The sequence below is a fragment of the Pteropus vampyrus genome, unplaced genomic scaffold, assembly GCF_000151845.1.
Source record: "Pteropus vampyrus isolate Shadow unplaced genomic scaffold, Pvam_2.0 Scaffold25, whole genome shotgun sequence".
Classification (NCBI taxonomy): Eukaryota; Metazoa; Chordata; class Mammalia; order Chiroptera; family Pteropodidae; genus Pteropus; species Pteropus vampyrus.
In genome coordinates, this window is record NW_011888806.1 from 2,925,717 (window position 1) to 2,939,611 (window position 13,895).

The 13,895-nt window shown below is 36.3% G+C and overlaps 1 protein-coding gene and 1 pseudogene across 2 annotated transcripts in view; one reads left to right on the top strand and one right to left on the bottom strand.

Moving 5' to 3' along the window:
* Positions 1-13,895, top strand: part of UNC5C (unc-5 netrin receptor C) — a 334,483-nt gene that overhangs the window by 207,308 nt on the left and 113,280 nt on the right. The window lies entirely within an intron of this gene.
* Positions 2,573-2,691, bottom strand: LOC111737350 (annotated as a pseudogene).

Here is a 13,895-nt window from a genome sequence, read left to right on the forward strand (position 1 = left end):
GGCATTAGTTGTCAACCCCGGTTGCATTTGACAATCACTGGGAAGGGAGATCTTGAAAACACCTATAACCTGGCCCCACTCCCAGAGAGAATGACTAAATTGGGAACTGGGCATAGCTTTTTCTTTGTCCGTTTCTTTGCTTGTTTTAAGCTCTCTAGTAATGGTAAGTAACCAGACTTGAAAACCAGGACAAGAGGTGTTGTGAAAACGCATATAGAGGAAGTACATATAAGTACTATTCCAAATCATCACCCAGATGCTTTATTTGGTGCTGTATGTAGAGACACAACTAAGACCTGATGTACTTAAGATTGCAGTCTAGAGGTGGCAAAAGAGAGGAGGGAGAAGAGAGAGAAAAAGAGTATGCTTTACCATTTGCTCATGTTCTCGTCTTATTATGAGAATAAATTCATAAAACCCCTTGATAGTTCCCTGGTATAGAGTTACACAGCGTAGAGCTCTTGCTTTCTTCAATATCCTTCTGCCTGCCTCTGCCTATTAAACTTCTCAGGCTGAGGGATAACAGCTTGCTGAGGGATAACAGCCTTCTGAGGGAAGGGGAAGGTGGGGGGACTCAAGGCCTCAATGAATTAAAACTTAGTTGGAAAAACCCAGGGAAATGTGCTGTACAAGGTATTTCCAGGAATGGCAAGGAATGAATGATATCCCTCTTTTTATAGTGACCTCCTTGGTGATTCTAGACAACGATGCCCTTTGTATGACATGACATCAGCAACTTAAAGGATACCTCCCCCACATCCACTCCATGATGCATTTGTGAAACCAGAAAAACACCTCATGGCAGACAGCTTTATCTGACCTTTCTGTCAGATTCTGGAGTCTGCTCTTTGAATATAGAGAGAGTAAATGCTTTTAGTCACTGTATCACTTTCCCAGGGCTGCCACAATAATTTACCATGAAATTCGTGGCTTAATACAACAGAAATTTATTCTCTCAGTTCTGGAGGCAAGAAGTCTGAAATCCAGCAGTGCCACACTTCCTCTGGAGGCTCCAGATGAAAATCTGTTCCTTGTCTTTTACAGTTTTTGGCGGCTTCCCTGCCATATCTGGGCTTGTGGCCACATCACTCCAATCTCTGTCTCCGCCTCTACATTGTCTTCTCTTCTGTTTCTGTCTTCTTTGTGAGTCTCTCATAAGGACACTTATCACTTAATTTAGGGCCCATCTACATAATTCAAAATCTCAATATTTAATTTAATTACATCTGCAAAGACCCTTTTACCAAATAAGGTAGCATTCACCTATTCTGGGGATTCATCTGTGGACACATCTTTTGGGGGGCCACCATTCAGCCCACTATAGTCATCAAACATCTGTCAAGATAAAGTTACTTAATTTGGCAGTTCAAAAGGGCAATGAACCTTAACACACACCTCAACAAGAAGATATACAGATGGCAAGTAAGCATATGAAAAAGCATTCCTCGTCACCAGGGAAATAAAGATTGAAATAACAATGAGATACTAATATCCACCTATTAGAATGGCCAAAATCCAGAAAATGATATCACCAAATGCTGGTAAGGATGTGGAACAACGGAAACTCTCATTAATCGCTGGTAGGAAAGGAAAAATGATACAACCACTTGGAGCACCGTTTGGCAGTTTTTTATAATATTAAACATACTTTTACCACGTGACATAGTTATTGTGGTCCTTGATATTTACCCAAAGCTGTTGAAAACTTATGTCCACACAAAAACACAAATGTTTATTCCAGCTTTATTCATCATTGCCAACAGTAGGAAGCAACCAAAATGTCATTTAGTAAGTGAATAGTTAAATAAACTGTGGTATATCCAGACAATGGAATAGTATTCAGCTATAAAAAGAAATGAGCTATCATCAGGAAAAGACATAGAGGAAATGGTACCAAATTAAAGGCGGTCTAGCCAAACTAGACACAAACAGGGGTTTGCAGGAAAGAAAGTAATGGCTTATTTAAGGAAATAGTACCAAGCCGAGAGACACAGATGAGGTAGCACTCGAAGCTTTGGCTCTCCAATGTTTTCTAGGGGATAGATTTTATAAGGGAAAGATCATTAGTCATTGTACCTCAGGGAGTTGGGGCCAGGGCTGTGGTAGGAGGCATTTATTTGATTATTGTATCAGGTCCCGATGTTGGTTGTTCTGTCTGGTTTTGAGAAGATTTGGTTGGTGGGGTCGTTTCACTTTCATGGCTCTAGAACTAAAACACAACTGAGATCAAGATGTTATCTTTAGTTTGACCAAAACTCTCTTTCTGTGGTCAGTTGACCTGAGGCTTTGCTCCTAAGCCTGTTCGATGCTGACCAGAATCTGATGTCCTAAGGGCTTAATGGTTAAGGGAGAGGTCGTGCAGTATGTGCAAAGGTGGGAGCATAAGGAAAGAAAAGAAGCAAGTGAGTCACGGTGTCATTAGACTAGACAGGGCCTGTTTGAATCAAGGAGAAATTTTTTTATTTTATTTATTTATTATTTTTAGCGAGGCAACCCTTGGTTGACCTCACATATTGCAAGGACCTTGTCAGCTTATAATCCCTTATTTGTTATAAGGGATTGTAAAAAAGGGTGCCTACAGCACCTGGTCTTCCTAGGTGGGCTCCCATCCAAGTACTAACCATGCCCGACCCTGCTTAGCTTCCAAGATCAGATGGGATCAGGCTTGTTCAGGGTGGCATGGCTATAGAAGGAGAAATTTTTTAAAAAGTCATTTTAAAGAAGTAAAGTTTTGCATGGTTAAGAAACTTACATGCATATTACTTAGTGAAAGAAGCCAATGTCAAAAAACTACTGTATAATTCCAACTTATGACATTCTGGAAAAGGCGAAAGTATGGAGATAGTAAAATGATCAGTGGTTGTCAGGGGTGAGAGGGACAGGAGGCATGAATAGGTGGAGCACAGAGGATTTTTAGGTCAGTGAAACTACTTCATATGATGCTATAATGATAGATACATATCATACATTTGTCAAAATCCATAGAACGCACAACAGCAAGAGTGAATATTAATGTAAACTGTGGGTGATAATGTGTCAACATAGGCTCATCAATTGTAAAAACTACACCACTCTGGTGAGATGTTGATAACAGGGAAGGCTATGCGTTAGTGGGAGTAGGAGGTATATGGGAAATCTCTGTGCCTCCCTCTCAGTTTTGCTGAGAACCTATAACTGCTCTGGAAAAAAAAAAAAAAAGCCTATTAAATACCATGAAAAAACGGCCATGATGGTGGAAGCAGCGAGTAGGGCTGGTGGGAGCCGAAAGTGAAGACATTTACCTGGCTAATTTCCCTCATTTGGTCAATTTTTCTACATTAACTAGAAATGTAACAAGCAATGAAAGTATTCCCTAGTGTTCTCTACCAGCTTTCTGAAGCCTCCTCCAATCTGTTGCATGATACTGTGGGCCAGATACAGAAAACGAACTGCTCAGCCAGGCTCCCGCGTACCACTCGTTTTCCTCCTGCCCACAGCCTCCCTGCCAACCTCTGCACTCTAGCAGCGTCCTGTCTCACGGAGACCTGAAAATTCTCATAGCTGTGTTGCTAGTGAAATTTCTTTCTCCATGTAGTTGCCAAAACCAAGCCAACATAATTAAAAGAACTTCATTTGGTAATTTCCTGCACGTGCGCGCACACACACGCGCGCACACACACACACACACACACACACGCACACGCGCGCGCGCGCACACACACACACACACACACACACACACACACACACACACACACACACACACACACACACTCTCCTGCTTGCCCCAGCAACACAATGGGAATGTAAACACATTGTTAATGCAGTCGCTCTCAGTTGGCTTCCCAGATGGCTTAAGTTCAATAGATTTTTCCCCCTGATTTCCTCGGCTTCTCCTAGCAAGTGCTAAACAGCCATTATGCCTTTTCCTGCACATTGAGATTCATTTGCAGCTACTAAACTGCCTCCAAAGTGCTTCAATTTTGCATGAGCGCTAAACTGAGGACTGGGAGACATTACTCAGTGCTGAAGGCCCAGATCATTAGAAAGAGCATGTAAATCCTCTGAACCAGAAATAAAAAGCGCAGAGATTTCCTTTGTGAAGTCTCAATTGCAGCTTTATGTAAAACACAAAACTTTGGCAAGACTTTATGTGGTTTCTTTTACCTCCTAAATTTCATTTTTGCCTTTTTAAAATTTTGGCATATATGTTCTATTTTTTTTAAGCAGTGAGATTTATTTCAGAGTCAAGAACATATCAAATAATAGCTGTGCACTGTCATTATTTCTCTTCTTAGGACACCAGACCCTGCTTTACTTTTAATAGGGATGGAACTTCAAAGTATTGCTAAGAGATCACCCACATAAAACAAACTTGAAACTGGCTGAGTAGAAAGGAGCTTGGGGAGATAGGAAGGGGTTGACATTTATGAGATATGTGCAGGGGACATAAATCTGTATTATTTAAGTAAGTATAGATGTAGGCAGTGTACAGATACTGAATTATGGAGAGACATTGGAGTATAATGTAAAGGGGGTTGTGAAAATGAATGAGAAAGAAGTGATTGTATTCTTCTCATTTTTCAATAGACACATCCCTGTACATTATTACCTAAAAGTCCTACCTTTAGTTTTCAAGGTGAACATATTTTCATCTGTACTTTATCTGTATTTCCATCTCTACTGTCCTTGCAGTCTGCTTGTCAGACCATCTTGCCACAAATTAAAAGTGTGCCTGTGGTCAGCGGGAGCAGTACCTCTGAGAGGGCGTGGAATTCTGAGTGTCATGCAGTTCTGCCTGCTGTGGGGCTGGACCAGTGCCCCAAGCCTGTGGAGTTGTAACAAAAAGGACTTATGATGGAAGGGTTGACTCTCTATCCTCATTTAGTATTTCCTTTGCAGTAGAATTTTTTGAACAGTTATTATAACATCTTTCTTTTTGACTATAGCATATCCATTCAAGAGTAATAAACCAGGCTCCTTTTACACTATTGCTCTATAATTACTTCTCTTTTTCCATATATGGATTTAATAGGTCAGATTATCTTTCTTTTATGATTTTGAGAGTAAAAATGTACATTTACAGTCAGATTCAGTAGTTCATTATTTATCTCTAAATATATTTCCAAGGACATTTATTTACCACTGATTTATTCAACACTGCATATGCAAGTGGGATCTGACAGAAATGTGACTAAATGGGCTTATAATAGGGTATGAAGTAAATGCATTCCAACTTGTAGGTAAAAAGAAAATACTGGATGAATGATATGCATATAAATAAACCCAGTAATGTTAGGTGCATATGTATACTGTCTATATAACTTATCTTTTTTATGCCGAAACCCAGTTCTATTTGTCAACATGTTGTATGTATCCTTCAGGCTGAATAGTCCTATCTATTAATTTCCCTTTACTAAAAACATGGCTAATCATGAAAATGTCATCATCTTTATTAGCGTTAGTATCTTCATAAAATATTATTTACTGTGACTTTACACCTCATGACACTGAACCACACATATTAAATAGCTAGCTTTTCTGTTCTCCCATGGAGATTGTTTATCCACTAGGGTATGCATCCTTTGAAGGGAATACATTTATAAAAGAAAGAAAGGAGAACAAAACTTTGCCTGGAGATATGAACAGACACATGATTGAAGCTGTTTGTTCAGTTGGCAGTATTATACAGTTACATAAATATCTCAGGGAATTGGAGCTCAAGGTGGGAAACAATCATTTTTCTTTCTTCTTCTTTGTGATGCTAGTGCAGAGTGGACATGAAGACAAGTAACACACAACAGTCAGAATCAGGTGTTACCCTTCTGAAAAGAGAAAAATATTGCAAGCATTACATTTTGAAAATCACATTTTGGTACATAATAAGCAAATTCCTCTGTTTTGTAGCATTTTAGCATAATATTATAATCTCACATTCAGATATTTGAAAATTCAAAATTAATAGAAATTCTTCTGTGTAGCTAACAAGACATTGCCAAAAAAAAATAATAATAATAATTTGAAGCTAAGCTCTGAATCATGGTAAAAAAAAAAAAAAAAGCAAAGTATTATGAGATTTGTAAGTATTTTCTTCATTCATTTATCCAATAGTCATTTATGAAGACCCACTGTCTACCAAGCATATATTACAATACAAAATTTAAGTCTGTACTATGCTAAGTGGCAATAACAATTAGACCACCCCCAAAGACAGAATGGCTCAATCATGATAGAATGGTACTTCTGTTCATGTAACAGTCCCAGGAGGTGCCCTTGGTTGTAGGGCAGCCTTGTTCCCTTTGGTCAGGAATGGACCCAGACTCCTTCCATCTTGTGGCTCTGCCATCCTCTCAGGCCTCAACTTCTTCTGCGTCCAACCAGCAGAAAGAGACAGATAGCAAGGACACTCACCAGCTTCTTCAATAGCTTGGGTAAGAAAAGGTACATGTTCCTTCCACTCACATTCTTTTGACTAAAATTGTTTTCGTGGCCACTTCTCAAACAAAGGAAGCCAGAAAATGTAGTTAAGTTGTATTCCCTGAAAGAGCTAAAGAACCATGCAATCTACTCATAAAAGTACTTTGCCTTAAAGATTTTTTTTTGAAATCATAACAATTCTGTGAAGTACACTGGGAAAGACAATTTTTATCAATTTAAAGTTTAAGAAAATGAGAAATTAATGCCCTACCCAAAGTTATTCATGGTGATAGCCAAGCCAAGACCAAAAATCTGGTTTACTTCTGTTTAGTCTGATATTCTATTTTTATCTACATTTAGCTCTTTCTGTCAGTAAAGACTTTCATACCACAGAAATCAATAATCCAAATTTCATTGGATTTTATAAGTATTTCAGTGGCACTGGGATTTCTTTAAAATTCAGTGTTTTGGTTTTCCTATTCAAGTAGTTTTATCAACTGTACTGGAGTAAGACTTCTAATACTCATACCATTTCTCCTCTTCTTCCTTAGCACAAAGGAATATTGCAAGTCCTGGCATCCTTGTGGTCACACTGGGCCAAGTGGTTACTTCTAGCCAGCAGACTATGAGGAAAGTTATGTTGCCACTGCTGAGCTAGGTCATTTAAAAGCAGGTGTGTGCTCTCTGTACTCTGTTCTCCTCACTCAGAGACCCTAATAGCCATGGTTCAGAGGATGTAGATTCAAGATAGATGCAGCCTGGGTCACTAAGAAAGCTCATGTAGGACAGCATCCTTGGTGACTTATGTGATAAAGAAAAATAGGCTTTTATTTTGTAAAGCCTCTGAAATAAGGGATGTTATTTACTACCTAGCACAGCATAAACTATTCTAGCTCCTGAAATCATATTAGTTGGCTTATATTAAGGGCTTATTCTGCTAAGAGTTTTACATCTATCACTTTGTTTAATCCTTAAAACAACCCATTGAGTTAGGATTTTGATTCCCATTTTCCTGTTGAGGAAAGTGATACTTAATGAGGTAAAGGAATTATCTCAAGGTCATACTGGAAAAATCAGAATTTGAACCAGATCCATCTCAAAAGATCATACTCTCAATTAATTATCAAGGATGAATTAAAAATAAGATTTTACTGGCAAATCTATAACAGTATTATCTTTTGGAATTCTACCTAAAGTCTTATGTTTATCAAAAACTAAGTATATGTAACCTAAAATCAACAGAAGAGCCAAGAGACATTCTATGTATTAAAAAAAAAAAAAAAAAAAGCGAGGGGGAATTAGGTTCTTTATACTTGACTGCATTGTTTTTATTAAATTATTTCTCCCCTTGGAAAGGTAAAAGAATGATTTGAGGCAAGGATCTCAGAATATATAGAAATATTTTTGAAATATCAGAACACAAATATATAAAGTTAAAATTGAAAATTTGTGTTTCAGCTGGAGATCAAAATACATACTCCTGGCTTGAAAATATGAAATGCTAATTTTTTTAATCTCTTGGAATTTCACAAATTAATTTTGTCTTGTTGTGAATTAATCATTCTTGCATATTGGAGTCTTTTAAAAAAAGAAAAAGAAGAATATCTCGTTAGTATTTGATCTATGTTTACTTAGATATTACAAACAATTTTGGAGGCTCTAAAAAGCATTATGATAATTCTCCTTTTTTCCTCCAACCTTAGTGTGAATGCCAAACATGTTCAAAGCTTAAATTGCGTTTGATGATGTCTTTCTGGCTAGGGTAAGAGGTACAGCTTCAGTACATGACTGAAAATTCCTTTCCTCTAAGATATAATCAGACTCAATCACATGTTATTTAAATAAATGTGTAATAGGGTCCTGAGAAAATAGTCTTTCATGAATTCAACAGATGTTTATTATATGCTTACAATATGTGCCAGATATTATTCTAGGCCACAGCAACAGCATTTAAGAAACAAAAATCTCTATCTCGATGGAACTCACATCCTTGTTGGAAAGTGAAGATTCTAGAAGACATTTTAAACCTACATTTAAATATGGAAGTTTGTTTATTTTGCCCCAAATTAATCTGAACTTGCTTACTTCATAATTTTCATTCAGTTGCTTAACGTCTTGGCCTCACCCGTATTGTGAAGTAAGGATTTAATGGATTCCTAATGGATGAGCTGTGTGAGCATTTTAGTTGCCAAAATAAATAGACTCTTCTACTCACCATGTCAGGGTAGTGCTACTCTACCTGCACCTCAATATAGTGGGAGATCTAGAATATTGGTAGAATACTGAGTGAGTTGGCTAAAGGACAAGAAACTTCAAGGCAATTCACTAGAACCCACTCCCACTGTTAAAATTCCATTTCTAAATATGGTAGCCATATCTGCATTGCTCTGGATGATTGCTGTTCCCACCCAGACCTAACTCTCCCAATGCTCCTGAAAATTTTTAAATCCAGTCATGTCTTTCTCAGCTGAGCATGCGCCTAATATAATACCTAATCAGGGTGCTCTTCCCCTCTCCTAAAAGTCAGTGTCAGTAGCTCCAATGGTGATTTTGTGAATAGAATATAGTTTTATTCTTAAAATAATTTTGACTTTCCAAAATTACCTTCCAAAAGTCAGATAGTGAATACAGAGCAGAAATTTATTTTATTATCTAAATAAATCACTAGGTTGCTATGTATAGACAAATATTTGTCTAGTCCCCCGGTTGTAATAATAATTGTCCTGGATGAGTTGAATTATTTTTTTAAAAGAAACTTTATAGTTTGGGTTAAAAGTTTTCTTAAGAATATGAACTATATTGCTTTTAAGATAACAAATAACTGTCCCCAATATACTGTATGTGAACTATTATAGGTGATAATCACTCCAGAGGTGATTACTCTTACTACCTGGGATACGTACAAAATTAAAGCCCAACAGTATGAGTAATTATTATTTTCAGTATATGTGCCCAGTTTTCATTGTCAGTGTTTTCAGAGGGTCAAGAATATTGCTCTTAACACTTATGATTAATGACTTGATGTAAGATCATAAATATGAAAACAAATTTTATAATAATAATTAAAATTAAAATTATTAAAATTCCATTAAAATAAATCAGATTAGTCTTGTTTACTAGCAGAGACAGATTAATCTTCCTAAAGCAAATGTCATTTTTTAAAATGTCATTTCACCAATTTACAATTTTCATAGGCTCCCTGCTCCACACAGCAAACTTCTTTAGCTGCCATTCAAGTCTCTCCAAGAATCTCTTGTCTATCTAATTCTATTGTTTTATGTAAACTACTCTCCCCTGTAGTGCTCCATGCTTTTTCATCTCTGCCCTTTGGCTTCATGCTTTTCTGTCCTCCTGAAGTGTCTCTGATATCTCTCTAAAATTTTAAACCCAAACCATGCTACAGCTTCAAACTCAAATATCCCATCTTCCATGTTTCTCTTGATCTTTCCCTCTGATGCTATTTCACTACAGCTTTCTTCATGGGATTTTTAGAATTTCCCAAACAATCGATTACTTTTATTCAACATTGTTTGATCCATCTTTACATTTCTGCTACTTAACATAATTTTTGACATTAGTGGACCTTTCATATTTGTCAACGGCATTACAGATTACATTTCTAGGGGAATATGGATCTTATTTTCAATTATTATACAACAGGAGTCATCATCTATTTGTGAAAGCTTTATAATAATCTCTAGAAAAACACTTTGTGGTGCCTGAAATTAAAATTATGCTAAAGATAAGGTATAAATGTCAATTACCAGATTTTATTGCCATAATCATGGATAGCCTCACAAAAATTCAATCAGAGAGTTGTACTTGCATCTGGATTTTTAAATCATTTGAATCTCTCCATTAACAAGTGCATATTCATGCTCATTATAAGACTTCTTGGTATAGCATCCTAATTACTTTCGTGCACTCTGGCTCCTAAACCACAATGAATCCTATTATAAAAGCAAATCACTGCAAACTTCAAACAGCATGCATCCTTGAGATTTCACCATTAAAGGAAGAACAATGATGGTAAATCTTTGATGTTATCAGATGTGATGGATAATATACATTTGTCTTTGAGTAAATCCTATAGACTGAAGCATTTTCCCCCACCTTTAAATAACCTGAAACCAATTTCAAGTTCCCAAATACTCTTCAAAGCAGCCCGCCTTGGAAGTAATGCTCTTGGCATTTCAAATTTCAAGGCAGCTTGTTTTTTTTCCATTTCAAGACTTCAAGCAGATTTGAAATTTTACTTTCAAAGAGAAAGGATATTACCTAGTTTTACCCACACTACTAGCCTTTGGTTTGATGAGCAAAATGTCACAGAGAATGAACTTACCTATGGTAATAAAAAGATGGTACGTAACCAAGTAGCTCAGATTCTGAATAATGCATCTGATTCTACGGAATTCTAAGCTGTAAGTGTTTAGATACTTCATGCTTCAGTTATTTCTTATTCTTGTGTTGTTGGCCAATAGTTGGAATGTAAACTTGGGGCATATAGCAGGAGAACTGTACACAACTGTAATAATCTATACCTTCCCAAGTGGGGCGTCTGTGAAATTGACAATGAAAATCGGTGTGTGCTTGACTTCAGAGCTCACAGGGAGCCTTAGCCACACAATTCACGACAATCATACTATGAATAATTCCTGTAGCTGGAGGGGCGTTCTGTGGCTTCTTAAAGGGTTTCAGATTTGTGGTCAGTAGAAACTTCCATGAGCCTATTTGGGCTAAAGGATACAGGGGCCCTAGTGAAGTTCCTCTAGCATTTCATTAGGTTTCCTACAATTGCTTTAAGTAAAAGAAGGCAGGGGATGAAAACTGAAGTTATCATCTTGGGGCACAAAATATTTTTTATGTGGTTTTAATATCCTGAGCCCATTCGTTGCTGCTCTGCATTTTGGAAAGAGCCATTATAGTTCTACGGAAATATACACTGCAGTCTTTCAGTGACTGTAAATTACTACAACTTTACAGGACGAGTTTTGTTTCCAGTAAGTAAATTTCTGCATGAAAAGGGAAGATGTAAACAAGTAAAACAGGCAAAGATGTTAAAAACTAGAGAGAGGAATTAAACGAAAGGTGGGGGGAGCGGGGAGAAAGTTGTGCTCCATCTTTGCATGTATTGCTAAATATCAGAAAAATGAAAATAATTACAGTAAGATAGAAAAAATGAGAGGCCTAAGCAGAAAGAGGCAGAGAAATAGTACTATTTGTTAATAAGTTGGGATTTTTGCTGTGGAGATTATTTTATTTGTTGGACATTGACTAAAATAATATGCTAATCTTTTTATAGAAGGGTGAGGGGTTAAGATATTCCAGTTACTTGAAAATTATTTTTCAGCTGATCACTATACAAACATAAAAGGATTACTAATTTTTAAAATTTTTAAACAATTTCAAATATACTCAATAAACTTTTAGCAATAGAGTTGCCTCTTCAATGTCTTTGCCTTGCCTGGAATTACAAAACCCATGTTCCTAGACTTCATTCCAGTTCAGAGACTCTTAAGTAAACCCAAGGGTTTAGTTATTTCTGTGACTCAAGTCTCATCACCTCTTGATAAGAAATGTGGTTTATTCTCTAGTGGGACAACACCTACTTCTATTGGGTGGCTGTTTATTTCCCTGAGTGTCTTTACCCATTCGAGTATCTCCTACGTTTTCAGGTAAGTTCTGGAATACCCTTTTTTAGGATCTCTAGATGGCACCCCTGTCATGTCACCTATACCAAGAAGTCATGATAAGACATTTTAAGAAATCATAACTTTTAAGAACTAAATAAACTCTGAAGAACTAGTTGAATTCTATATCTTATACAGATCATATATATGTATTTTTTTTAAATTCTCATCAGATAACATCATCTACTTGCTTAAAACATTTTAATGATAGCACATGGCTCTCAGGAAGAAATTCAAAATCCTAAACATGGTATACAATAGTGATTCTAAAATTGTAGCATGCCTCAGAATTCTTGAAGGGTTTGTTAAAACAATTCTCAAAGTTTTCTTTTCGGATCTTAAGTGAGACATAAGAATTCCCATTTCCAGCAAATTCCAGGTGATGCTGTTGAAGCTGGACTGGGGTCCACATTGAGAACCACTAGCCTATAAGACTGTATTGTTCTTTTCTTATCTCTAATTTTATATCATGCTTTTATTCTCTGTGTCCAGTGCTTCAGTGTCTTCTCCTGGATCTTCAATCTTCTCATTATTTATCCTGCTTCTTCCTACATGTCCTGTCCCTCTCCCCATATAATTTAACCAATCTAACTCATGTTGCATGTTTCATATTTAGTTGGGTCTCCTTTGGAGCACTAAACTCAATTATAATTAAATAATAAATTGTATAATCTGTAGTTAATATGTGTCTCACAATAATATTCATTCATTGAGGACAATGTCTATCTTACTCATCATTTCCCAAGTGCCTCGTACATTGTCTTTTACATAATTGATATTTAATAAGTATTTGCTCAATGAAGGAATGAGTGAATGAATGAATAAACAGTACAAAGCAATACATTTAATCTTTCTTCCTGTCCTCATACTTAGCCCAGAGCAAATTCATCTACTCTTGAAGTGTAGGTACTCCAGGTAGTTCTCTCAATAAACACTCCATTCTGGAAGTGTGTGCATTCAATCTCCAGGAGAACTGGCAGTAACCCGCATATATTGTTTAGATCATTCTTCTTACTCAGTGCAAAGAGGCATTCTGCAGAATGAATCTCTGAAGTAGGTTTTGATACCTCAAGATAAATATCCTTAAAATGTTAATCCCAGATTCTTAGTTCAATTTTGTTATTTAGGATTACATAATCTTGTGAAACAAATTCCAGTTACTCTATCATTTTAGCTGGAGTCCACTTTACCTTTAACAGGATTTTGATTACATTACAATTATAGAGAAACATTTGGACTTTCAAAATATCATACATGAAAACCTTAAAGTCATACATTCTTTGGATAGCACAGCAGAGGTTTATTAACTAAGGTTGGTATATCTTTCAAAAAAATAAAAACACTGTGCCTTAATATCTGAAACACAACTGTTAAAGTAATTTAGTTGTTAAATAACCACATATTTATAAATTACTAGATGATATAGTAAAATCTGATTATAGTTTTAGGTGGTTCATATAAACTAAATATTCCTGAGAAGATTTAGATTTGTAATTCTGTGTACAGTACAAGGATATCTTACCCGCAACTTATATAATTAAGGTAGAATCCTTAGATGATGTGAAATTCAAGTTCATGTTTAAACATACAGAGGACGATAACTTGGTGAAGGATATTAGTCAGACATATGGGGAAAGGTGTAATTTCGTGGAGCAATAGATCTTTACTTTCATCTTCTGATGAATCCAGAAGATTTGAAATAACAAATAAGAGATTGAAAAAGTTGTGAGTCAAGTAACTGGAGCCAGAGGAATATTAGAGGAGATGAGAGATAATATCTGGGATGTTGATCTATGGCATCAAGAAGTA